We start from the raw sequence: 25,367 nt of genomic DNA, 5'->3' as shown, positions 1-25,367 counted from the left end.
CATTTTATTGTATACCATAGATAATAATTTAAAAAATAAGTATTTTATATAGAGACATAAGAGGCGGTCATATCGCTCGAGGCGATCTCTACCAGACAACGTTCGGATGGAGATGAGAGACATGAAGGAGAGGGTAGTTTAGGGTGTACATACATACGAACACATACATGACTATACACACATACATATATACAAAAATATCTAATGGATTCAGACGTTATTTTGCGAAAGTCCACCCTAAGTAAGAAAAGAACCAATATATGGCTACTTCCGCCAATGCAGTAGTAGTCGTGCAATAAAGTGCACCGCCCGCCAGCCCGCTGATAAATGCGACACAGACTCTGTCTTTCGCACTAATCGGTGTAACATTACTCCTGAAGATGCCCCGTGGAGGAGTGAAACACGTGTTGTGTGATTTAACGGTGGTAGTTGTGTAATTCGCATTGTTTGCCGTATCCGCATTTATCAGCGAGCTGGCGGGCGGTGCACTTTATTGCACGACTACTACTGCATTGGCGGAAGTAGCTATATATTGATCCTGTTCTTGTATACAAAAATCCTTACCTATACATACACTTATATATATATGGAAAAGGTATTACATATATACGAATAAATAACAAATACTACACATTATTCTATTTTAGAGGCGAAGGAAGTGCTCTTTTACTATTTTTTTTAAATACTGACAGCAGATAAATGCATCTTATTAGTTCTGATAGTTCGTTCATTCCATAAACTGACAGAGACAATATTGAAAGAATTCTCCATAAATTTAGAGGAATGAACTGGTTCAGTCAATTTCAAGTTTTCCGATGATCTAAGCAACTTATCATGTTAGTCACGTAAGATAAGAAATCTAGATTTAAGGTAAGAGAGAGTATACATACAGTAACTTTCTATTATATTATGTAGTGAAAGAGATGTAAAGTATACAATCCATCCACCGAACCATAATCTCGGTAGCTGAGAGCTCACGTACAATGAAGGCTGCGTCGCTTTAATGTGTGGGTAGCATCTGAAATGTGTGAAGTCACTCAAAGATATTACTTCGAACAGTTCATTTATGCGCGCACAACTATATTTACGAAGTATTTATTCGACACAGCGTCTATGTATGTGTGCTAATATATGAGCTTCACACAAACAACAGATTCGTACTTTTAAACACACTCACACATTCAAAAGCGAGTACAAATAACTTGAACTATATATAAACTATATTTGATCTCACAAGCGTGAAGCGTGTTCTCTGATTAGTGAAAGGAGAAAATATGTTTTCTGAGAATTCCTTTGACTAAAGCAGAAAAATCAAATTGACGCGTATTCGCTATTTTGATACTTCTATCGTTAATAGAGTAAAACTTGCCTCGTACGTGATAAGAGAAAACAAGATTTTGTTATATAAATATCCGTGCAGTGTAAATTTGTAATATAAGAATTCACATTAGTTAACAGAGTTGAAACCAATGTATAAGACGAGAAGGTAATAAATTTATATTAATTTTGCGTTTTGAGATGCCTAAGGTATCGATTCTCATATACGACCCATAATCTCATTCCAAGTTTATCAGCCATATATAAAATGTGAAATAATATAATTTATACGCACTAAAACGGACTTACAATTACTCATTTAACTTAAACAATTACTTTCACAATTAGATCTTTTAACTTGTCACTTTATAATGGTTACAATTACGCAATTATAAATCGAGTAACTTCATTTGTACTTACCACCTCTCATTGTGATATAAGAACAAACTAAAACACTCAATTACGAACCAGGTTGATTGGATTTGAAATCGATTTGAGCACGAGAATCGAAATTTTTGAATGTTTGCTCAGTGACATACGCTATCTCAGACTCATTGGATGTGTATAATTGAATTTTTTCGGTAGGTGAGACATTCGATTAAAAGTGGGAGTAAAAAGAAAGGGAGGGAGAAGAGTGGAAGGAGAGAAGGACTTTTTTTTAACTAATCTATTACAAGAGAGAAAGTATACATAAGGAACTAAACGAGGAGTAAGACTTTGTAGAATTGAACACTACATGCAATGAAAAGTATTATAAAATATACACTAAATTATATGACGATTGTTATATATAATGCAGGTGGTAAACTGAGTACATACGCAAGCGTTTCTTTAAGTGTTTTAATGTAAAGTTAGACATAATTACTTATCGGTTCGCACTGCAAGTTGAAAGTCACTGTGTTATTCAGGCGATACGTTATTTCTATTTGTATCCCCACCTTTATTATATTTAGCTTCGTTTTAAAGTAATTCTAAATTTAAATATTTTTATGACATATGTGTGTTTCAAATAATCCATTGAGTTAAACGAATGATACAGAGGGTAATGTTCAGGATTTTGTTACGAAATTTAATCAAAAATTAGTAGTTCGAAAGACGATCTAAAGCAGTGATTCCCAAAGTGGTCTATATCGACCCCTAGAGGTCTATGACAACCTGCAAGGGGTCTACGTCAGTGGATCTCAACACATACACTGATAGTACCTATTTACTTACATCATACTATATTATAATATTACTTATATTATTTATAAAAGTACCTATGAAGTAAAAAAAATATTATATATGTTTATAAAATTGTGTAAGTTATAGGATGTTAGTATTCGCTTTGTGGTCGCAATACATTTTTAACTTGTAAATTGAGATTTAAGATTAACAACACAAAATTGTCGCCAAATGTTGATAATTTATTATTAAAGCATCAGGTTCATCCTTCTCACAAAAAATATTGACTTACTGCTTATGTTATTTTATTTATAGTTTATTTTATGTTTATTTAATGTTACGTTTATTTTACAAAACAGATACAAAATTTTATTTTGAGTAGTTTTAATTTAAATTCAATTAATAAATGTTTAAAATAACATGTGTTTTAACTTTAAGTTTTTAACACTAAACTTCACTACAGTTAGAAATTTACAGGAAATCAATATCTGGTAAGTAGGGGGTCTATCCAACACGGAAAAACAAGGCAAGGGGTCTACGACACAAAAAAAAGTTTGGAGAACTCTGATCTAAAGTGACTGATATAAATGAGCAAATTGGCAAGTTAGGTTGTTGTAAAGAGGTTATCGGAAGACTAAAAAGAGGCCGATTGCAAGCATTCCTACTAGATACGAGGGAATCTATAAGGGAGACATATATCTAGTAATAAACTTCCTTTAGTTAAATTTATGAAATATCAGTACACCTATTTCCCGATTTACACGGTCGATACGTTCCTGAGAAAAACGTGTAAATCAAAAATTTAAAATTTTCAAGTCAAAACCGTGTAATCGAAAAGCTTGCAGAAAATGCATAATTTTGCTAATTTAACAGTCGTGTTTTTTTTTTCAATATTTTTAGGTGTACACAGAAATAAAAATAAAATGCATCGACAAGTTAAAATATTTAGTACATTACGGAAACACCGTTTTTTGAACAGATGAAGAAAAAATAAAACCAAGTGTTTTATTATCCTTTATCACTGTCAGAAATTACTCTCATTCTTGTTTTTGGGATCGAAGGTTCGAATTCACTTTCATCACTCGAAGTTATTTGTGACGATTCGATGTTTGAAGCAGAAATATTTACATTATGAGAGATGGTAATAAAATCGGTTATTATAACAAAAAAAAAACTTATTTGTAAAACCGTGTAAAACAAGTACCGTGTAAATCGGGGATAGGTGTATTTACGTAACTTATCAAGTTGATAGTAAAATTGTCCAAATTAAACTCTTTTCATAGAAGTATGTTAAAATTCAGAACGTAACTTCACGGTCTGTTGAATCACGATCTAGCTTATTCGACGTTTCTTTTCTCTCAGCGGGACTTTGGCCATTCAATTAAGACGCATTGAAGGTTTTCTTTCGTTTTGCAATTCGACTAAATAAATCGATCTATTTTATGATGAATACATTTCTATTGATGATACATGTACCTTGATGGCTTTATCAATAGTAATTATTAATTTCTAGTATATATGTTATATACGTATGTATGTATGTTTATGTATATTTATGTTCATTTGTTTGTGAATATGTATTTTTTTGTACACGTGAACTACTCTTTATAAGTACTTTTATCTTTTCCTTACTATGGTTGTCTGTAAGAGATTGCCTTGTGAGATAAGATCGCCCATTGTACATTTCTGTATATTATTGTAAAACTTATTAAATGTATCTTATCGTATACAATAAAGAATATTAAATAAATAAAAAATAAATAAATTTCTAACTGAACTAACACGGAAGAAAAAGATTTATAATTTTTAACCTATATTAGTTATCAACCTTATAGATATCTATTCTTTGAAATAAAATAATTATTATTATATTTATTTCATAGAGATTACGTAATTCATCTTAATTTTTTAAAAAACATGTAACGATTTTATACTAAAAAGGTTTTAAACTTTATTAACACTCAGTTTAATTTAGTATGTTTTCGCTATTAACTTTTATAGTAAAATATTTTTTTTGTTAAATATTTATTGCCAGTTAGAAATAGGTGTTTTAGGTTATTCTGTCGTTTGTATAGGAGATGGAAATTATTGCCTTAACTTTTTTCCTTAGATTTTTTATTTTTATTCTTCGTATTTATCTAATCACTTAACTAGCTTTTAAGATGATTTTATCCGGATCTTAATTTTAATGTTATAATTATACATCCATGCCATCTATTAGATCTTATACTCGTAGATGGCATATAGAATGATTGTATAGCTTGTTTGTTTTTTTTTTGTTTTTTTTTTTTTATGTGTAAATAATTTAATTGTTATTGATTTAACCCTTTCTTTCTTACCTTTATATCTTAAATAATAATTTCTTATCTATTTATGTTACACGATTTTTACTTTTCTATTTATATCATACAAGTTTAATCAGCTTCTTCAAAAGACGCATATCCGTCTGGCTTAGTTGCCTCTCATATGTGCCAGTGATCAGGTCCGTTGAGATAAAACCACAGCTTTCCTTCAATAACTCGTAAAAATATTTTATACATTGATTTTATTAAAGCAATAAAAAATATATGAGCAAGAACACAAATCGTACCTTACCCAATAAACACAAACTAAGCGAAATATGCGGGAACACCCGGAGAAAATGCTTTGCTATTATTTACCCAACCTAATAAGGGTCCGCCAATACTGGGGCATCGTTAACATGTTCCCTGGATTACTTTTTCCCTGTCGTTCCTTATTTTCCTGTAAGCAGATAACATCTAAATTGTGTGGCAGTAGGTATACATTGTGACCTTGTTGTTAAACACGATGCCCTGTGGTCTATTTAATTTTTATTTCATAAGCGGGCATGGGTACTGCAAGCAATACCATCATAAACTCTGCACAAAATGAATTTTTAACTAATAATAAAAAATAGAAAAAGACATGTGTAATAAAGAATTAAGAAAGTAAAATTAATGTGTAAATAAAAATGAAATAAATGTAAGATAATATTAAAGAATAGAAATAAATAAAATGTACCTAGCCACCTTAGAGTAAAAAGATGATGAAAGAAAGGCGAGGAAAGACAAAAGGTATAAAAAAGCAAAACGAAAGATATAGTGAAGGAAAAAAAGTAAAGAATGAAATATATTGTGACGCGTGAAAGAGAGTGATAAATAAAGAAAAGACTGAAAAAATAATTGAACAATAAAGTCTCTGATCCCAAAAAGTTAGGGGTACGATAGGCCCTCAATAGCGGGGGCCATAAAAAAATGAAAAGAAATACCTGCACCGTTTTAAAATAATCGACAAAGATACTTGCCTATGTGACGACTCTACAGTACAGACTTTTAACCACTAACTCAGATACTACTCCCGATTCTAATCCAAAAGACTTAACCACATGACCTTATGTGAAAACCTTAAAATACCTTCGTTCAACTTATCAGACCACGTCAAAATCTACGGCAGTACCTTTTGATGAGTTAGCCCGGCACATTGTCCTAAACCTCAAGGCACGGTTTGTAGCGCTTGGGCAGTGACTTGAAATAAAATAATGTACCAACTAATGTATATTTGAGTAAAACTTCTAAATTGTATTGTTTATATGTATAAATTTTAGCTGTATTTACCCATAATAATACATATAAATAATGATAAAACGCTGTTGTTACTCGCAGTTGGCAGAAGAAAGATCCGTATCAAATAACGGCAACCCTCTCCCAACTGTCTGCGCTTAGTAAAAGCGAAAAAAATATTGGAAAAAGAAACACTAGCGATACAAATTAGAATAAATATAATAATATATATGAATGCATCCTCTGAAAATTATTTTACATAAATATGACATTTATTTTTTGACAGCTCGACTAACACAGTGTAGCGATATGAACAAAAAAAAAATAATACCACCACGTATGAATATTGGAGTAGGCCTAAGCATTTCAGTGGGCTATATATATATATATGTATATTTCTAGACAGATATGAAACTAACACTACGATATCAGGAACAATAGCATTCAGAAGATTGCAATTTGTTAGGAATATTTTATTGATCAAGAAAAACTCATCTAAGTATAAATTTTACGAAACTCCACCAGTAAAGAGGGTTGGAGTGTTTATTAAATAAAATGCATATTATTGAACAATAGCTGTCAATTGTCACACTCCGCACAACAATGAGCTACATGGTGACCCAGAAAGTAATCTACATAAGAATAAAAAATAATCCATTCAAATGAATGCTATTTTTAAATTAAACGTATAGGCATAAATAATCATTATTGAATGATTCTTGATAAATATGACGTCATCATATATAGTGACGTCATAGATTTTAAACACAAACAGCATATTAACACTTGCCTAAAGAATGTAATATTAAACACGTCTTAGAGGAACACAACTTTTATTTGTAATTTTAATTATAAGTTTTACAATTGTGCAAGTATCGCTGAGTCGCCATATTCTCAAGAGGACGCGTTGCGATAGAGTGTCAAAATCTATCTTTCTTATTTGTCTATGCTGCGTTCATATACAAACACTATACAGAACTTGGGTCTCATTCTTTGGTTCTCGGCGATGGATCTCAGGTATTGTAACTGTCCTTATACAAATAGCTGCCCAGATTTGTGACTTTGAATTAAGATCTGGGTACGAAATTATAATTGTTTTTTTTTTTTCGATAATTTTTATAACAGCCCTGGTGTATACTAAATATGACCGAGTGGAATAAATATAAGATGAGAAATGTTATATAAAATTTCTCGCACGGTTTTGTACGTTGTTTAATTATTTTATTATGTATTAATCGACTCAGATATAAGTTTTTGACAGGTGAGCAGGCGCAGGTGCAAACATTAAGCTGACTCGGATCGCACTTGCCTCAGAAAGAATAAAGAAAACGGAGAAAGAAAACAAATGAATTAAAGATCAAAAAATCATTAGTTTAGTAAATATATCTTAACGGTTTTTAAAAACTAATGATTTAGCATATCTTATACTCAGCGGTAACTCATTCCACAATCAAAAGGTCAGTGTGGTAAAAGATTTGGCCATGAAAGAAAGAAGATGATATGTAAAAAACAAAGGCACGGTATGTCGAATATAGTTTCAATTAAAAAAAGAGATGGGTAACGCTTCGAAATTAGCTACCTCCTTCCTTTCAATATTAAACATGATATGTACTACATTGTATTATTGTTGCTTTCATGATAATTCCCACAGCTGGGACACAACGTGGGTCGTGGTAGTCAATACTTGGTATGGCATAGTTTTAATATATTTTGTTCTACCAGTCGTGAGAAAAGAATTATCTAATATATATTACACAGATACGAAATAAGCAATTCTGTATTCCTCATGTTTATTTACTAGCTTAAGTTAATTATTTGATTAACTTACATCGGTACGAAACTTTATTGGATTTGACGAAGGAGAATTGTTTGCTCTTTCGTGTTTTTATTTCTTTCTTAATTACCAATTAGATTATATATATATTTATATGGTTATTCTAATTATTCACATTTAAACGTAATATATAGGGAGATACTAGTCTGGAGCCAGTAGACGAGATGTGGGTAAACCTTCTGCTAGGTGGGTCGACCTGGTAATCGAAGCCGCGACCTCAGATCACATCCCATAGTTCTTTACCGCTGTGCTACCAATGATCGTCGGATTATGCTCGTAATGATTCTAAGTCATTGAAGTAGATCGAATAATAGCTCGTATAAAGTAGCATTGACGGCTGTACAGGTCGAAATATTCTTGAGTGATGCCCACGAACAAGCAGACGTGGCGTGGTTATATCTCCACTAATAGACCCGATAACAGAGTTAATGTATGAGAGATAACATGAGAAAAATTAGGAGGAAATACTAAAAGACAAAGGAAAAAATATAGAAAAATTAAAAATGTAAATAAATATGCTGTTCACTCATCAAGGGTTGAACTAAAAAGAAATCGTAGACAAAGTCGCGGGAAGTAACTAGATGCGGGTAACTCAAGACTACATCGTTGCAACTTTTGAAAGAGGGTTGTGCTTCGTTTCCCGACTGACCTGATGACGACGGTGATGAACAATTCAAATCTATCTTTTGATTCTTTAAATAACATCACCGTGTTAAAAAACAACTAATGTATGTCCTTATCTCTGTGTGCTTACATTGAATATTATAATTGCCGTTCTAATTTTTTGTAGTTATCTATTCCAATTATATTACTGGCCTAATGAAGTAACAACCTTAAGGCTTCATAGGTAGATATTGTTTAATTGATTTGTAACACATTTTGGATTTGAAATTACTACTGTACTGCTGAAAGTAATTTTTACAAGATTAATTTGGCCCGGTAAAGTTTAGCAACGATGTGTATATCTCAACGTAATTATACGTAATGACGTAAAATGAGTTGATAGTAAAGATATGGATTAATATTTAAGATCTGTAATTGAAGATACGATCAAATAAGATGCATTGTTTGACAATGAACAATGTTACATCAAAAAATTAGTCATAAAATATTTAGAAATATGTAAAAACTGGTATCTTTATGGCGTGCCCACCGTTTATTTAACTTTTATTTTTATTTCTTACTTCTACAAGCACTATTTAAATATATATTTTTTTCATCATTTAATTTGCGTTCTCATCTTTTATTTTTCACATCATTTTCCTAATTCTTTCATTCATCACCTCACTGTTGTGTTTCAACCAGAATACTACAGGTTTGCATTTTGTTCTGTTCTGCCATATTTTTATTACTTTATTCTTACATGTACATTTCTTTATAATTAAATTTTTACTTTTCTATCACACTACATATATCACATATTTAAGTATTTATCTTGACTTGTCTTATATACTTTTGTTTGCCTACTTGTTACCTTTAATGCTCTCTCCTCGTTCTTTCAACTTGACAACCCGCTGGCCTATGTTCGACGTTTAAATAGATTAAATTTACATCCGTATACATATATATTTAAAAACTAAATCTTCATCGAGGATTCAAATTTTTCTATAAACATTTCATAAGCTTTTATCACAGCATAGTGTCACTGTTTATATTGATAAAGCGTATATATCTATCTAATATATAATATTCTCGTGTCACGGTGTTCGAACTTGAACTCCTCCGAAACGGCTTGACCGATTTTTACCAAATTTTACATGCGTATTCAGTATGTCTGAGAATCGGCTACTATCTATTTTCCATACACCTAAGTGATAAGGGTGGTCCTAACCCTACTACCCCTAAATTTTATTTTAAATTTTTTAGACAATTTTTTTGGTTTTTATTTTATTATGATACAGCATACAAAAATACATACAAACGTACGATCACCCCTCTACGATCAACCCTTATCTTACATTTGTTAATTAAAAACTTTAATTTTTTTTGCAAAACAACGTTTGCGGGATCAGCTAGTATTTAGATAATTTATTAAAGAATATCTGTGTTGGTTACGATACTGTATGTGACAATACTTCATAGAAGATTCAAGCACAGTTCAGGAATAGTGTTTTCATCACCAGGGTAATTCAATGTTTATGAAACATGTACTTTTATACAAAATACGCTTAACATCTAATAGGGATTTAATTTTAATTTAAACTTTAGTGTAAATGATTTCTCATCGGAAATATTGTAAGGAAGCGTTTACTTAATTAAAAAGAAATGAGAAATAATTACTAAGTTGCATATGTGAGAAAATATTTCTCCTTCCACCATTAAAGCCTTTGTCTTTAAGGAAAATGTACGTATGCGGTAGACATCCAAAGGAAAGGACTGCTTGCTTTACCACATAAAGTTGGTTGGAAGGAAACTCGACTCAAAGCAAGCCGCGAGTACATGGAAAGTATATAATGGGCCCGGCTGCTTCAGAATTCAGCATTATACTCATTTGCACACAGAAGAATTTGTATTAAGAACACTCTCTTTTTTTTAATATTTCCTTTGTAAGTTTTTTTATTAGCCCTTTCTTACCAGACAGTGTTTTGCTTCTTGTTATTATAAACACAATTTTCAAGTTTCAAGAAGTACATGCCATTTTGTAGTCAAAACAAAACTCCTATATACCACGTTTATAGCACCTACCAAAAATAGTACAGAGGTTTCGATCGGAATGAAATGTCTACAATATATAAATATATTTAATGTTATATCTTTTGCAGTGATGCATTTATGTATATAATTAAAAATATTAAATTATATAATTTTTACAATGTTTATAGTGATTAAAAAATAATAGTTGTCCAATATAAATTTTATATTTCTTTTACTTATTGCCTGAACTTGAAATAATCGAAGACGTTTGTTGAAAGATAGCTACATTCTCAGAAATAAGTTACAGTACCCGGCGATTAATATTGCACATCGACCTTTGGAAAGAGACAACCGGCTTATTTCGGCTTCGTAGAGCGTTATCTCTGTCGCACGAAATACAACGACTGACCAAATGTCACGTAGGTAGTGTGGGACAGAGATAGTGCTCTATGAAGCCGATATAAACCGATTGCCTCTTGATTTGTTGATGTTTACTTTTAACGGGAATATATCCCACAGCTGGGTACTGAGAAATTTCGTTGTTCTTCCTTTCTCTTTTAATTCCACATAAGAGAAGAATAGACAAAGATGAGAGATTTACATATGAACTCTTTGATTAAAAAAGAAACAATTTGTATTTATTCAAATAGCATTGTGAAAGTTAAAAAGAAAATCTTTCGTTAATTTCATCAAGAACTAGATAGATGAAATAAGAAAAACGATAGAGCACCAACTTATCTTTTGTCTTCGGGTATATCTCGTCCACGTATGCAGAAAAGCTAGTGCCACGTAATACGTGACGTAAAGCCGAAGTGTACGGGGCCGAAACAATGAAACTTGATTTTCTCATATTTTTTACACTTTAAAATTTTCATGTTTGAAAATTTTCACGCAAATTATACTAACATATTGTGGTTTTTTTTTTCTAAATCTATATAACGTATTATTTGTTAGCATGTATTGGAAGTATTTTATATATTAGTGAACTAATGTTACACGCCTATAATCTATGGATCCGAAACGCAGTCTCTCACTTCAGGCGTGATTTGCACACTCAAAATCACTCGTCGAGTTATGTCTACATCCGGGATTTCTCTACGAAATCGAATCAGAAATGAATAGATCTCTAAACAAACGTAAGATACCGTCGTAGCCAAGCGGACTAACAGGTTGAAATTGCAACGGGCCAGTCATAAAAGGTGCAGAATAAATGACCGCTGAGGTAAGTAAGCGAAGCAGGATGTCTACTTACAAGGTGGAAAGACTACAAGGTCGCCGGAACACTCGCAAGTCATTTCCAACCAGTCTTTTAAATAATCTAATGGAGGCATATATCCAGCTGTGGACTTCTTATGACTAACTTTACTATGATGAAAAAGTCATCAATAATTATTAAATAAATAAATACAATACAATTTAAAAATGTAATAAGTACAAATGATTATTAAGTATGTATGTTGTGAAAGTCATCTGATATATAATGTCAATTTGAAGATGCTTTTTCTTACCACATTATCATTATTAAGTTTATTATCTGTGAAACGATATACTTCTTCACAGAATGTACCATACATCAATTGAATGTAAATTAGGTGTATATTAGTACCATTTAAAATTTTTACGCATAACAGGTGGCGCAAAAGTAATGTCATAATGTAAACTTGCTCTAATTTTTACGAATAGAGCCAAATGTTACTATAATTTTACGTTATTATTTCTAATATGTGTTATATATATATATATAAAAATTAGAAAATAGTAACAATTAACTTTATTTGTGAAAATTAAGCCAAGTTCACATTATGACCTTACTTTTGCACCACGTGTTACAACCAATCACCATGTAGTCATACCACTTAATTTAATGAAGGCGCTCTAGTGAACTGTAAATATATAATTATTTCACAGATAACAAGCGCTCTTAACCAAAAGAACTGCAGCACAACTGTTTGTTTCATTTGTACCGAACCGGACGGCTTGCTTCAAGAGCTTCCATTAAAACTTTCAACGTACATCGCCTGTTCCTGATCGTTGCAAGCAGGCTTTTGTAAGCACAAAGCTCGCAAAATATAATCAAGTTAAATTACCAAATCCGGGTAAATCGAAAACGTATTTGTGATCAACTAACTCTTAGCTAGAACTATTTACCGTTCAGGGTGAAATTGAAACAGTTAGACGGTCCAACTTTGTTAGTATTGGAGCAGTTACGTCGTAGCATCAAATTGTAGAGCGTCTACGAAACGGCTACGGATATTGGCTTATTGATATCGGATTCACAAGTGTATATTTGAATAAATTACTATATTTCATTTATTGTCATATATCTCGTATTTAAAAATAATCATAATAATTACTAATTTTATTTCCAACCCTATAGAAGAATGGAGGCTATTGACCAGTAAGCGAGAAGGAAGACGGCAGATGCAGGTCGCTTTTATTGACCAGACCATTTGGAAGTCTTTTGGTCTTTTCTTTTTGGAGCTGGCTTATATCCAGGAGATGTCTTACCACTGAAATGGTGATGATAATGGTGATGAATATTAGAATATTAGTACTTAATTTTTTTTTACTTAAGGGTTTTGCTTGTAAGATGATAGTATCTTATTTATTCATTTTTGCCCAAAGATGTCCACTGCTGGGCATAGACTTCTTCAGTATCTTACGGCGATTAACACAAATCGTCTGTCTGTTTTGTGTTTTGTGTGAGTTAACGTCTTATGCCATAAAAATGTTAAAAAAAATTAAATAAAAAAAGATGCTATAATAAAAACCGAATGTTACCAGGATTGTAAATGAAGTAATAAAGGTGCGGTGAATGAAAGAAAATGTAAAGGATATTAGAAAAGTGAAAAATAATCATGAAGAAAGGAAGGAGAAAGATTAATAAATACAAAACAAAAAATTTTTTAACTAGAAATTGTGACGTCTCTGTCCCACACAAAACAGGAGGAACCGGAGGCCCCCAGTAACGGAGGTTATTAAAAAAAACATTACGCAGCGCCAGTGAGTTTTGTTCTCAACTCCGGTACCGTAAGGCTCCAGAGGTCATATATCCTGCACGCTTCCTGACCTGCCGATTATCACATAACCTTTGTCAATCAGCTGGGCTATTTGGGTTCTTTTCCTTTATCTACTGATCTTCTATCTTGAAAAAGAATTCCGTGCATAGACCTCTCCATCTCCCGGTTGCATTATTGACCAAAAAGTGACTTATTTATTTACTTTAATGGTACATCTACACAAAATGTATAAAATTAAATGAAGTAGGTATGATATCTCAAAGCAATTATTTAAAGTAAACCATTGAAAAGACTTGGTTAATAAGAAAGCAAAGCATACCACTCCGCCCCTCAAGTTTAGTTTAATAATTTAAATAAGAAAAAACATATTAAAGAATAATTAACTTTCTTCTTTTTTTCAGCGGACGCCAACGACTGGTCTTCCGCTATGTTCTCAGTCCACCTAGTGGTCTCTCCACGTCGCATAGTATAATATCTAATTATATAAATAAATATACATACCAACTAAATTTTCTAATTTATTGCGCAATTAAATGAAAAGCGAAAACAAAAGCAAAAGCATAATGAAATTATGTTGGCTTTGAAATACATTTGAATTTAGAACTCCGAATCATAATGGCCAAGCTATTGAAAGTTGTCTGTATTAAAAAGCGATAATAATTAAGGTAAAAACCTATTATAATATAAAAAAGAATTTAATGCTATTAAATATTCTCTGAGAGACTCTAAATTTGTATCTGGTGCATTGAAAACGTAACAAAAATCGATAAAAATGTTTTTAATTATACTTCTTAGGAGGACCAGAAAATAAAGTCGCTTTCTTAAGTTTAGTTCTCACAACTACAATTTTAAAAAGTATTTATTTCTAATCAACAACATATTGACCATCGTTATTAACAACCTCTTGCTATCTAATAAATAAGTTTTCAATGCAGAAGGTAAAAATCAATCGGTGTTTCTGTAAAATATGCCGACAGAATCGACATTACTTTCCGATCCCTCTAATGCTAATATATATATTATCCATATGTAAAGAATTCCAACTATTATGTTTAAAGCAATCACTCTGGAATTTGTAACAATATAATATATTTTTTCTTTAAGAATTCGACAGGTCAATAAATTCTGCCGAAAATTTATTTTAACATGTAGTTATTCTAATTATGAAAACTATTTTTTACTATAATTTCATTACGTTATTATATATTAACTAGTATTTCTGAAACTATTGAATTTTCGATATGATGTACTACATTTATTTGGCAACAAAAAAACTATAAATTCATCGCTCTCTATATCTATACTCTTCTCAGCAAAACTGCCTTACAATGGTAGCATCCTGTAAGGACAACAAAGCCGATATTTTATGTTAATTGACGATTTAAAAGTGATTGTATATTGCCTATTCGAATCAAAAATATTTGTATGCACCCTGTAGATATATAGAATATACTATAAATTATTCACATACATTTATGATTAAATTACCTTTGGATTCCATATTTATATATAAGTTAATTTAAATTTTGACCATCGCACTTTGTGTCATTTTTGTATTCGTCTCATAATGTATTACAGTTAATAATAAAAAATCGATGATAAACTCAATTAGTAAAGAGGTAAAAAAGGCATAAAAATCACGTATCGGAAAATCGATTTCCGTGCCGAGAAAATGGCGGAGTAGAGTGTCAACGAAGCACTTTGAAAGATAACTTGCAATCAATATGTCGCTTACTCGCCCGACTGTTGCTCGTCCGATGCGCTAATATCGAATTACGGATGCTGTGGTCCAGTCATTTTGATAACCATACATTTTTACGACGACTATAAAAGAAGAAATCTTAATGTACGGAAAATTAATAATTTGTTTTAAATTGAATTATTTCAATATATATGAATTATTTTGAAAATAAATGGTCGGAATATAAAAAAATTTAAAAAGGTGGATTTGTAATTAAAAATACATTTTTATTAACAATAACATTATCAGGAAATCTCTATTTCTCTTTTACTCTCTGTCACTTTCCCTCTCCTTCCTCTTTTCTGTTGATTTTATATATGTTCAAAACCTGCCTTAGAACGGTGAGAATTTCAAATTTAAAAAAAAAACCAACTCACCTTTTATTTAAGAGTAAAACTTGTTTTTTAACGAAAAGTCGAGAACGGCTTCACGAAATCGGGATATTAATTTAATTTTTACAGAGACATGGAGTAGGATCCCTAAGAGATATAAAATGGAAACATTACTAGTAAAATAGTAAAAATAGTACCTTTATCTTTCATCCAAAACCTGTTCAGCTAATATGGTACCATCCAATAAATATCTTATACAATAAAGCATTACAATATAAAAGTCTTTTACAGTTCCTAATAGAAGAGATATTTTTGTCAAAAATTAAAATATCCGTCGGTAAAAATGAATAAATGTACTAACCTTTTACTAATAGAGACTTCAAGGAATTAGGTTACTAATAATCTAATAAATCATCACCCAAAAGCCACAGCATATCCACAGCTGGACATATACCTCCATAAAAATTACCGATAGGACCAATTAGAAACTGCCTGCATCCCACGTCTTTTCACGAGCTCTACGGAATCGTCTATTTCGTGGATGGTCGATGTCTCCATTCCCAAGCATCAATACGCAACCGCCATTGCCACTTCTTGTCAATTCTTTGATCTATATAAAAAATGTGAAGGAAATGTAGTCAAACCTACACTGTCTTTTATATTAGATATCATCTAATAAATAAAATTTCCATGTCACAATGTTAGTTACCGTACTCCTCCGAAACAGCTTGACCGATTTTTACCAAATTTTATATGCGTATTCAGTAGATCTGAGAATCGGCTACTATCTATTTTTTATACCCCTAAGTTATAAGGGTTGATCACCCTTAAAATTTATTTTTATTTTTTTTGACTAATTTTTTGTTTTTATTTTTTTATAATACAACATACAAAAATACATACAACCCTAAATTTTCACCCCTCTACGATCAACCCGTATTTTTTATTTGCTAATTATTTTTATTCATCAGCTAGTGGAATATCAAATAGTCGACTAAGAATTGGAAATAATATTGTGTATAATGCCATCTACTCTTTAATAGATGCAGTAATATACGAGTATGTTTCAAAATTGTATAAAGTAAATTCAGATAAAGGCCACTGGGCTACCCATATAGATATCACAAGTAACCACATTTGAATTCTGTACAATATATTGACAAAATTAAAAAGGTTGTATATAAAATTAAGATTAAGTAATCGGTCGATATTTGGTAAAGAAAGGAGTAATTTTAAGTTACATATTGTAAATAAATTAAAAAAACTAAAAAAAAATGTTGCCTCACAATTAAAAAGACTATGCCATAAGGCGGTAGACGATTCAGATAGTGTATAACAAAGCAAAACTGTCTTATATCGTAAAACATGACAATTGATATACTATTATATTAATTAAAATTGTAAAATAATATAAAACATTCAATTAAAAATTAGTAATAACAATGTGTACAATACAATCTATTTTAAATAGATACTCAGAGTAAGCAAATAAAAATAAAATATTTATTATTTGATTTCCAAGCTCCAAGTATACCCTTCAAAGTTCTCTAAATGACCTTGATCCTAGTGATGTGGGTCTGTTTCTTAACCGTGATATTATCACCTTATCTGAAGAACAACACCATCACACTTATATGCCTGGTGACTTGCTTTCGTGAAATACGATATTAAACAGCTTGTATAAATGTTCACAAGATTGCTTGCAGACTTTGTATTGCCAGACGTAATTGGAACGTCGCATTCCAATAGAACAAATTCATTTATGTGATGTATTTCAGAGATCATTTTAAACAAGGTAAAAGGAAATAGGTGAAAAAGATTTAAACCTTTTTGCTGTCAACTAAGTTATACATTCACCCTTTTAAGGCTATTATATCTAAAGCAAACACTGTGTTTATCAAAAATTATAAATAAAATTAAATACAAAACTGTAATTAGATCTTGTCGCCCTGATATCCGTTTTCCCGATCAAAATAATTAACTCCGCGGTGAAATTGAAATAATGGTGCGGGCTAACTTTGCGCTCATTGAGGCAGTTCAGTTGGAACATTTTGCAACGTACTGACGACCAAAACCGATCCGATGGAATTGCATTGCATATTTTACTGGAAACTCGTCGCGTTGGAAAAAAAAACACTTATTGACATATTTAGGTTTTAAAAAAATCGCTTAGATAATTAAGAAAAATAAATATTAGTAATAGTTATGAACGCAATAACATAAGTGAAATTAATTACATAATAATTATGTAATAGTTAATAGTCTAAATGAAAGGCGATAATTTAGTATAATAACAAATTTTAATCGAGTGAAAATCTTAAAATGTCTTACACAATGGCGGCGTCGTCGCAAGAAAGAGAGAGCTATACTCCCGCATTCATACTTCTCTTTTCATGCAGATGCAAATCTTGATACGTCTTACACAATGGCGGCGTCGTCGTGAGAGAGAGCTATACTTCCGCATCCATCTCTTTCATACAGGCATCGTTCAGAAATCATCTTACACTTCGTTTACCAATTACAACATTACTACATTAGATATATTTTTTGTCCTATATATATGTATTAACCCTTCTTGCTTAAAGAATTGCACGTCTGAAATGGCAGTGAAACATCGGTCGTGCAACCGTTGGCTGTAGTGGCAGTTTCTCGAGTGTCAACCACGAGCCAGTAGACGGGGCTTGAGTAGGCCGCCCACTAGCTGGACCCACGACATAATTAAAATCGCCAGAAGTCGTTAGACGAGGGATGCGCAGGACCGGTCATAGTATAATCTTTGAGGACCTTCGGCTTCGAGTGCCAGTCTGGTGTAAAAATCAGGAAGGAATCAATAGCCTCCCTGATAAAAGAACAAACAACAAAGGAAGATTTCCTCTTACTATGTAGGAAAGTAATCAGTAAAGCGATAAATAAAAATGAAAACCTATAAAAATGTAAATAAATAAGACCAATAATGTAAAATAGCGAAAAATATGTGATATAGATAATACAATATAAAGAAATTGTAAAAGAGGATGAATGAAAGGCGTTACAGAGCGAAAGAGAAAGACATAAGAATTGTAGTAAGAATGAAAAAAAGAACGAAAGATCATATGATGTATAAAATAAGATAATGATAATAAAAAAATTAAATATATGTAAAAAAGTCCCTGTCTCACACCAGATAGGGGGTACGAGAGGCTCCCAATAGCGGGGGTATATAGAAAAAAATCTTTGGGGACCTATATGCCTTACAGTGGGCATCCATCGGCTGAAAAAAGAGATATATTAATCTCACTCATAGATTTTCGATTGCAATTGCATCCAGCATCTTTAGTCGACTTTAACTGGATCACCTTGTGTATAATATCTATGCTGCGCATGCGCATCAATGACCTCTACTCACGAAACCTTAACGTGACAGCGATCATTTATTCTGTATGTTCATTTATCTTTTTATTTAAATTTGCCTATTCGTTGACCTGTATAGGTCAATTTAATTCGATTATGGATCTCTTTATTTCTGGTTCTATCACGGAGAAAAAATCTCCTGTGGCTTGTTTAGCGACGAAATGATACACCACATTTAAGTTCCGTATATCGATATTATTATCCGAATATTGAACGAGGAGATGTTTCGTAGTTTTCTGCTCAACTGTACTAGATTCGATGATTGACCTCTATCTCAAACTTGGATTTACCTAACATGAACGTTTACCCCAGTTTAATAATTTCAAAATCGTACCTGTATTTGATTTTACAGTTGGCATAAATTGTATTGTTCTAAAGACTCCGTATTCGAATCGTACTTGAAATATTAAATTTTCCAATAGGCTTCCACCGAAAAGTAACAGTCCGGCTAAATTCATCAAAGCAATTTTATATCTATATATATATACATACATATATATATCTATATATACATATATATATATATATATATATATATATATATATATATATATATATATATATTTATATATATAAATATATATATAGACGGTACCGGAAAGTAACGTCGTTTCTGTCGACATATTTGATAGAAAAACCTATTGACTATTACCGCTATCATATTGAAAAACTTAATAAAAAAAATGGTCGTGTGAATTTAAGTTAAGAAAGCGACATTATTTCTCCGTTCCTTTGATTGATACTCGTGATCCAAATGCTCTTTACCTAGAATAATATATAACCTATGTTAAAACATTACATGTAGAATTATTTTAATATGCAACAATTTACTTTTGCTTAAGAACAAAGGAAACAAATCATCTTTGTAATTTTACGAGAACACTTTGTATTAGGTTCAGAAAAATAATATTTATGTTTTTGATTTTACAAGGAGACTTTGTGTTAGATTTGAAAATAAACTTAGAGACCTGTTAGTGAAGCTAGTATGTCGCAAGTATTGAATATTAAACACACGAAATCTAAAGTCACTCGCATATCGTAGAAATGCACGCCTGTGAACTCAACGACGTGTGTAATCGCAAATTGCTATTTTCAAATGACAGACCCGGTATTAATACGCGCTGTAAGCATTCACGTATCACGGCCCGTAATATTAGAAGCCGGATCTCTGGGACAGACGATAAATATTTGCGGTCTCTTTGAAATAAATTTATATAAACGGTTGCCATTCATCTGTATTATTTGTATTCTTTTTATATATTATATATTATATTATCTTTTTATTTTTATTTTATTTATTAAGAATTGCCAACAGAAATAACAATATATCAAACGCAAAATAGTTTAAAAAACATTAGATTAATAACAATGCCAAATTAAAAAGAAATAAACGGAAAATGTGACAGAGTGTTCGTAGGTCGCGGATTCGATTTCCGCCACACAGTCTTATATTAAATATTTAATGGAATTAGGCGTTACCTCGCGAAAGTCCATCCTAAGTAAGAAAAGGACCAATATTTAGCCACTTCCGCACATGCAGTAGTAGTCGTGCAATAAAATGCATCCATAGAGTTTATCAGCGGGCTGACGGGCGGTGCATTTTATTGCACGACTACCGCTGCATGTGGCTAAATATAGGTCCTTTTCTTACTTAGTCTTATATTAGGTGGACCGGAAAGTAATGTCTTTCTTAAGATAAATTCACACGTTTTTATTTCTAATCAACAAGTTTTTATTTCTAATCAATATATTCAACTTCGTTATCAACAACCTTTTGCCATCAAAGATACAAATTTTCAATGCCAGAGCGGTAAAATTCAATCGGTTTTTATAATTCACACTCTGTGCATTAATATAGGATTGCCACTGCTTAAAATCAAGTTTCTAGAAGATGGGCAGCAGCGTCCTCTGAATACCTTAACATCACACTGCGATTGCCAACCCGCCTGCCAAGCATGGTGTTTATGATATATCCCTCATAGATATCTTTGGGGGAAGCCTGTGCTTTGCAGTGGGCGTCTATAGGCCAAAACTTTGAAGAAATATATGTAAATAAAATCACTCTTGTCTGTGGACATGAGCGATTTTAATAAATTAAATTTTCCACGTGATCATTGAACTTTCTAGACTTTATTATAGCTGACAGATGTGACATTTGATATAAAATCATATGTGACGGTTAAACAAGGAGTTTTGAATGTTAAATAAAAATTAATAAAAAAACCTCATGTAAAGATTTAAATGTTGTTTTTTTTTCAGATAAGTAACCATCTTGCTCAACCAGATAATGTTAATTATTAAGTGTCGTAGAATATTTATCTAAGTTAAGTTATAAACTTAGATAAAAATTCAAGTTATATATAGTAAAATAAATTATATATAGTTATTTAAGTAGGTAAAGATAATATTTAATATTATTTTATTTCGGTGCAAAATTATAAATGATTTGACAATTAGACTGTTATTTTTATGTACAATTTAAAACACGATTGTTATGATGCTATATGAAGCGAACCACTTTTTAAAAAACAGCTAATTATACACAATACACAAGTTTAATTAAAACCTAAACCTTATGTTTTCTATAGAATACAACCTTTGGAATGTTTAATTGTGTTATGAAAATTCTATTTCTTAAATATATATCAAGACAATATAATATTTTTAAATGTTGTGTTTATATGATCATACAAAAAAATACACTGTGATACATTTACAAATAGTCTTTAAAATTACTGACTACGTTTATTCTTGAAAAATTCTCAAAGAAAAAAAAATGAATTGAATACTATTTTTTTTTAATTCTACGCAGACAAAGTCACAGACATAGCTAGTATTCCATATAACACGTTAGTAATTATAGATTTCGGAAATTATTTAATATTGGTTGTAGTAAAAGCTGATTTTATATGACTCCTTATTACTCAGTACAAACAAACAAACACAGGCGAGTTTAAGTTTTTCTCTTTCAAGAAAACTCGTTCTGTTAATTCTCTCTCAGTTCTCGCCCTCTCAGCTTAATTATTTCTTTATCACAAAAAGGAATAATGGAAAACAGAAGCGAAAGAAAGTTTTTAATGAAGAAGTTTGTGGCGAAATAATAAACACAATGATTAAAGGGTATCCAAATGTTTTTTTTTAACTGCGGGTAATTTTTGTATTATAAAATTCTTGCACTTTTTAGTTTTAGTTTATAGAATGTTCTAGATATTTTCCTTCGAGATAGAAACAGGAATAAGGAGATCCACAGACGAAAAGAAGTAGCCGATAGCCCAGTGGACTGGCATATTGATGTAGCGGCGGCAAATAACTCTCCTATTTCTTTTCCTCCATCAACAAGACGCAAGGATTCACGACATCCGTACAAGGTTGAAATTCCTTCCAACCATACCAACCAAGCAGCGAAACAACCTACCAACGTCATTGTTTCCAGCCAATTATAACTTAGTAATCTTCAAGACAAGAGTGAATAGGTTTCTAATGGAATCAGGCGTTACTTCGCGGAAGTCCATCCTAAGTAAGAAAAGGACCAATATTTAGCCACTTCCGCACATGCAGTGGTAGTCGTGCAATGAAATGCACCGCCCGCCAGCCCGCTGATAAATACGCATGCGGAAAACAATGCGAATCACACAACCGCCACCACCAAATTACTCAACACGTGTTTCACCCCTCCACAGGACATCTTCAGGAGCTATGTTACACCGTATTAGTGCCAAACACAGAGTAAAATGACTGCATTTCATTGCACGACTACCACTGCATGTGCGGAAGTGGCTAAATATTGGTCCTTTTCTTACTTGAATAGGTTTCTATTCAAGCATGTACCATCGTAGACCACGTCGTCGCTTAACTTCAGACGAAATAGAGGTCAAATGCTTCGCCTATAAAGGATAAAAAAACAATTGGTAAACTTGAAGGAGTAGAACCACATACAAGGTTGATATATAACCTTATCTAAAGTAATCGGAAGACGTTAAACGCTGGTGGCTTAACACTAATCTGATTTAAAATTTATACAGGAGGCCTGTATTCTGTAGGAGATGGCATATCTCTGACGACGTTAAAGTTTTTTTTATTGCACCCTGTCTTCTGTACACAGGGACTATTTTGTCCAAAATATTTTATTATTTGCGATCTCATATGTCTTTGTCATTTACTTATTTATTACTTTATTTTTTTTCTTCATTTACTTTGCTTTGATCCTACATTTACTTTCCTGTACAATTTAATTTTTACTTTTCCATTTTCTATACGTATATCACAGATTTAAGTCTCCCTTTTTTAAGTTTGATCTTGACTAAACTTATGCACTTTTTATTTGCCTACTTGTTCCTTTTAATGGTCTCTCCTATGTCCTTTCTGCAGTACTCTAAACTCCTCTGTGACTTTTCTCGTTGTCCATAAGTGAAGCGATGATTTATTCGATCCCTTGCTGCAACGTAAACTAGTAATCTGTTCTTACCACACCAAATACCGAACGATGAAGAAGATCAGTACAACTATTAAATCCAAAATATCTAGAATTATGATTCTCAATTACTTTTGAACACAAATTTGAAACGATATATATCGTAACAGCAATGGATTTTAAATCTAACAAAATCTGTTGAATCTAAGCCGCTATGGTAACTTTCATATTCGATATTCAAAACATTTCGAAGCATTTAATGCTACCTTCGACTTATCTAAGATAATCATGCAACGAATCCAGTGAGCGCTTTATATGTCAATATTTGATAAGTTAGTTAAGTAAGATCAACTGATAGTATCAAAGATTATAATATAATGAGAGGCGAACTTTTATTTTTATATATATCTTTATAGCTGAAGCATTTGAACTCTATCTTGCCTGATGTTAAGCAATGACGAGGTCGACGATGGTATATACTGGAAGAAACCTTTCCACTCTTGTCTTGAAGACTCCTAATTTGTAATTGTCTGAAAACAATGACTACTGTAGGTTAGCACAGTTAAATTTAATCCTAAGTAAGAAAAGGACCAATATTTAGCCACTTCCGTGAATCACACAACCGCCACCGCCAAATTACTCAACACGTGTTTCACCCCCTCCACGGGGCATCTTCAGGAGTTATGTTACACCGATTAGTGCCAAACACAGAGTCAATACAAGAGTCAAAACACTCTGTGTTCGCATTGTTTGCCGCATACGTATTGATCAGCGGGCTGGCGGGCGGTGCATTTCATTGCACGTCTACCACCGGCTAAATATTGGTCCTTTTCTTACTCAGGAAGGACTTCCGCGAGGTAACGCCTGATTCCATTAAAAAAGTTTAATCCTGATATATGTAGTTACTATATGAAGTTCCTAAAGTAGAAGTGTTCAACTATGCGCTAAAATAGGAAGCCAGCTAGGTACCGTTTTATAAAAAATAGAGAGAAATTGTGATGAAAACTAGATAACGTACGACAAGAAAATGCGAAGGTTGTGATAAAAGGTTTGCCAGGCTTTGGTAAAAACGGCAGTAAATTCTCATATGACGTTATGTATAGTAGAAGGTAGTTCTCTAGTTTTACGCCTAGGAATGCATTTTGCTATTAATAAATATTAACATATTTTTACACTACTTGTAAAAGAAACCATTGCATTACATAGGCCATCTCTTTTACCATTTACACTGCTACCAACAGTTGAACCTACTGCATATATGAACAGGGTAATTGGTAATAAATATAAATGTATGTATGCATGTATGTATATACAACGTCTGCTGAGAGATACTGAACAATAATAATTTTTATTTTCATTGCGTAATTGATTATTTTCGAAACCATTGATTTTAGATAATATAAGTCTTTACACCTATGACAAATCATAATAATAAATGTATAAAGATATAAACAGGTAATATCAAATATACCTAGATAAGGTGTAGTTTAAATCAAAATAGTTAAACCTAAATGAGTCGCAGTATTCGCAATACCGCACGCAACGCAACGATGGCAAATCGATTGTTATTTCCGAACGAAAAGCCCAGAATTAATACGCGCCGAAACGCGACCGAGACTAAACGCGTGAATATGGAAATCAGGCATGAAACGACGATTCTGTTATGTAAATTTATACTTGTGATGCGCGAAAACTGCCTTCAGAGATTGCCGCCAACGTGTCATCCATTATGAATACGGTTTTGTAACGAATGAACCGGAAGCGGCATTTGATTTCCGGTAAATACGACGACGCGGAAATAAAAGGAGCGAATAGAGAAAACAAATTTCATAACTTCCGTACACGAAATATAATATAGGCTTCAAATCGACATATATATTATATATTCATCTATATTTACAAGGTTATTGGTTATAAATAAGGCAGTACAAAGTCTGCAGGGAAAGTGAACACTACACACTATA

This window comes from Battus philenor, unplaced genomic scaffold, assembly GCF_028537555.1.
Source record: "Battus philenor isolate CCGP_79_NKW_IND1 unplaced genomic scaffold, ilBatPhil1.0.hap1 SCAF_10, whole genome shotgun sequence".
NCBI classification, from domain to species: Eukaryota; Metazoa; Arthropoda; class Insecta; order Lepidoptera; family Papilionidae; genus Battus; species Battus philenor.
The sequence above is the reverse complement of the archived record's forward strand: the minus strand, read 5'-3'. Positions refer to the sequence as shown.